At 51.6% G+C, this 4,000-nt stretch overlaps 1 long non-coding RNA gene across 2 annotated transcripts; it reads right to left on the reverse strand.

The window, feature by feature from the left end:
- Positions 1-11: 11 nt before the first annotated feature.
- LOC135980562 (uncharacterized) lies at positions 12-3,974 on the reverse strand. Of its 2 annotated transcripts, XR_010597570.1 has the most exons (4): positions 3,838-3,974; positions 2,679-3,552; positions 1,499-2,367; positions 12-1,192 (listed from the first exon to the last, which is right to left on the reverse strand). It is a non-coding gene; the product is annotated as an uncharacterized LOC135980562 (long non-coding RNA). The 2 variants fall into 2 exon arrangements; XR_010597569.1 differs by having other exon boundaries at positions 12-2,367.
- Positions 3,975-4,000: the final 26 nt, after the last annotated feature.

Below are 4,000 nucleotides of genomic sequence, written 5' to 3' on the forward strand. Positions count from 1 at the left end.
TCACTGACAGCGGCATCTCCTCGGCTCCCAGATGGATGGCTTTTGCGTGGCATCAACAATGCTCAGAGTCTCAACGCTCTCGCTCGCTTTCCATCACGAGGGCAGTAGACTCTAGGGTGACCAAACAGCAAGTGTGAAAAATCGGGACGGGGGTAGGGTGTAATAGGAGCCTATATAAGAAAAAGACCCAAAAATCAGGACTGTCCCTATAAAATCGGGACATCTGGTCACCCTAGTAGACTCTGACGGGTGACTTCGTTTTTCTTGGTTCTAAACCTAAAGGGGGAGGGGGAGGCGAGCCAAAAAAATTAGCATCTCCGTCTGCAATGTCGCGTAGTATCTTCTTTTCACATCTCCCATATCCCACGGCCCCACCCTCAACCCATCTCCCATTACTACGTTACAACTGCAACTAGAAGGCACCCATTGTAATGGCACCCAAAATATTCACTTTCTTCAGGAGACTCTTGTCCCTTCCCCAGCCTTAATCCCAGAGCCTCATACCCAACGAGGAAGCACACGGCCTGTGAAGAAAACTACAGCGACTACACATGAGGAATTCAAAGCACTGACCTCTTACCTACAGCCAGCGATGCAGAAGGCAGAAACATGAGGACTATTCATGTCTCCTTAGAAGGATGTCCAGACTACTCAGGTCCACTTCTGCAATATTCTTGTCCGGCTAGGGCTCCTGGACGATTCCTCCGCAAACTAAGAAAGCCAAGCAAGAACTATCACTACACAGAGCTCTATTGGGGCGTCGAGTCTTGCCCTCATCCCTGCCTCCCTCTCCAGTCCCATCTACATCAGCCCCACTAGATGAACAGAGACCGAGTAAACACAGACAGTCACAGCCTTGCATGGTTTTCATACGCTCCTACTTCTCCATGGCTCCCGAGACCTGGCCTCTGCAGATGCACACCTAGCACGCCTGCCCGTGTCTTCTGAAGGGAGACAGCACAAGGAAAGGCAAGGAGAGACAGAGAGAGAGGGTGTGTGTTGGCCAACGTACTAGAGAAGAGAGAAAGAGAGAGAAAAACATGGGAGGAAGGCAAGCAACTCACCACCTGGAGTCATCCTCCTGGATGCAACCCTCTGCTGCGGAAGAGGCACCGCTCCTGGCCAGAGAAATGAGCAGCCCCTGAAAAAGGGGACCTTGTCTCTCCTAAGCACAGCTGGGCAGGAACCATTTCTTAGAAACCCACGGGGGGAGCAACGGAGGGGGGGAAACAAGTTACCATTTCAGTAGTCAACATCTCATAGGCTCTCCTTTTCACCTCTCCCACACGACGTGGCTCCGCCCTCAACCCTCCCCATTACACCTTTAGCATTATAACCAAAAAGCACCCCTTCCAACAGCACCCGAAATAATCACTCTGCACAGTAGATTCTGGCCCCTCCCCAGCTGTAATCTCACAGAGCCCCATACCCAACAAGGAAGCACACGGCCTGTGAAGAAAACTACAGCGACTACACATGAGGAATTCAAAGCACTGACCTCTTACTCACAGCCAGCGATGCAGAAGGCAGAAACATGAGGACTATTTATGTCTCCTTAGAAGGATGTCCAGACTACTCAGGTCCACTTCTGCAATATTCTTGTCCGGCTAGGGCTCCTGGACGATTCCTCCGCAAACTAAGAAAGCCAAGCAAGAACTATCACTACACAGAGCTCTATTGGGGCGTCGAGTCTTGCCCTCATCCCTGCCTCCCTCTCCAGTCCCATCTACATCAGCCCCACTAGATGAACAGAGACCGAGTAAACACAGACAGTCACAGCTCCACTTTAGTGCCCACTGCCCCGCATGGTTTTCGTCCGCTCCTACTTCTCCGTGGCTCCCGAGACCTGGCTAGGATGCACACCTAGCACGGATGCCCGTGGTCCTACGAAGGGAGACGGCACGAGGAGAGGAGAGGAAAGAGAGTGAGAAAGTTGGCCAACACACTAGAGGAGAGAGAGAGAGAAAGAGACAGAGAGAAAAAAATGGGAGGAAGGCAAGCAACTCACCACCTGGAGTCATCCTCCTGGATGCAACCTTCTGCTTCCGAGAACACACCGCATCTGGGCAGAGAAATGAGCAGTCCCTGAAAATGGGGACCTTGTCTCTCTCGTAACCACAGCTGCTTAGGAACCATTTCTTACAAACCCAGCCCCAGCTAACTGGGCGTCCCTACCTGGAGCCATTGGGGCCCTACGCAGAACCCTCACCAAACCACACACTTATCTCACTGACGGTAGCGACTGCTCCACTGCCAACTGGACGGCTCCTGACTTGCATCAACAATGCTCGCAGGCTCACTGCTCTTGCTCGCTTTCCATCCGACAAGGGGAGTAAACGCTGACGTTTGATTTCTTTTCCCAGGGTACTAAATCCGGCACAAGGAGGAAAAACAATGAAGTTACCACCTCAGTGGGCAGCGTCGCGTAGCCTATTCTTTTCGCCTCTCCTACACGGCAGCGCTCTGCCCCAAACTCTCCCCCCGATTACGCCTTTAGCATTACAACTAGAACGCACCCCTTGCAATGGCACCTAAAATAATCACTCTACACAGAAGACTCTGGCCCCTCCCCAGCCGTAATCTCACAGAACCCCATACCCAATGAGAAAGCACACGGCCTGTGAAGAATACTACAGCGAGCACAGATGACGAATTCAAAGCACTGACCACTTACTCACAGCCAGTTATGCGGGAGCCAGAAAGTTGAGGACTGTTCATGTCTGCTGACAAGGATGTTCATGTCTGCTTACAGGGATGTCCAGTCTGCTCATGTCCACTTCTCCCAGTTTCTTCTCGAGATAGGGCTCCTGGAAAATTCCTCTGGAAGCGCAGCTGCAAAAGCCAAGCATGAGCCATCACTACACCAACCTCTATTGGTGCTTCAAATCTTGCCCTCCTCCTGGCCTCCCTCTCCAATCCCATCTACCTCGGCCCCACTTGACAAACAGAGACTGAGATAACACCGACAGTCACAGCCGTGCATGATTTTCGTCCCCTCCTACTTCTCCATGGCTCCCGAGACATAGCCTGTGGGGATACACACGTTACACGGCTGCCCGTGTCTTATGAAAGGAGACAACACGAGGAAAGGCAAGGACAGACAGCGAGAGCTAGAGGGTGTGTGTTGGCCAACATACTAGAGAAGAGAGAGAGAGAAAGAAAAACATTGGAGGAAAGCAAGCAACTGACCACCTAGAGTCATCCTTCTGAATCCAACCTTCCGCTGCAGAGGAGACACCATTCCTGACCAGAGAAATGAGCAACCTTTGAAAATAGAGACCTTTTCCCCCTCGTAACCACAGTTAGTCAGGAACCTTTTCATACAAACCCAGTCCCAACTTAGTGGGCTTCCCAACCTGGACTCAGGTTGGGCGTGAGCAGAGCCCTCATGAAACAAGACACTTATCTCACTGACAGCGGCATCACCTCGGCTCCCAGATGGATGCCTTTTGCGTGGCATCAACAATGTTCAGAGTCTCAACGCTCTCGCTCGCTTTCCATCACGAGGGCAGTAGACTCTGACGGGTGACTTCGTTTTCCTTGGTTCTAAACCTAAAGGGGGGGGGGGGAGAGCGAGCCAAAAACAATTAGCATCTCAGTCTGCAATGTCGCGTAGTATCTTCTTTTCACATCTCCCATATCCCACGGCCCCACCCTCAACCCATCTCCCATTACTACGTTACAACTGCAACTAGAAGGCACCCAAAATATTCACTTTCTTCAGGAGACTCTTGTCCCTTCCCCAGCCTTAATCCCAGAGCCTCATACCCAACGAGGAAGCACACGGCCTGTGAAGAAAACTACAGCGACTACACATGAGGAATTCAAAGCACTGACCTCTTACTCACAGCCAGCGATGCAGAAGGCAGAAACATGAGGACTATTCATGTCTCCTTAGAAGGATGTCCAGACTGCTCAGGTCCACTTCTGCCATATTCTTGTCCGGCTAGGGCTCCTGGAGGATTCCTCCGCAAACTGAGAAAGCCAAGCAAGAACTATC

Source organism: Chrysemys picta, unplaced genomic scaffold (assembly GCF_011386835.1).
Source record: "Chrysemys picta bellii isolate R12L10 unplaced genomic scaffold, ASM1138683v2 scaf4425, whole genome shotgun sequence".
Classification (NCBI taxonomy): domain Eukaryota; kingdom Metazoa; phylum Chordata; order Testudines; family Emydidae; genus Chrysemys; species Chrysemys picta.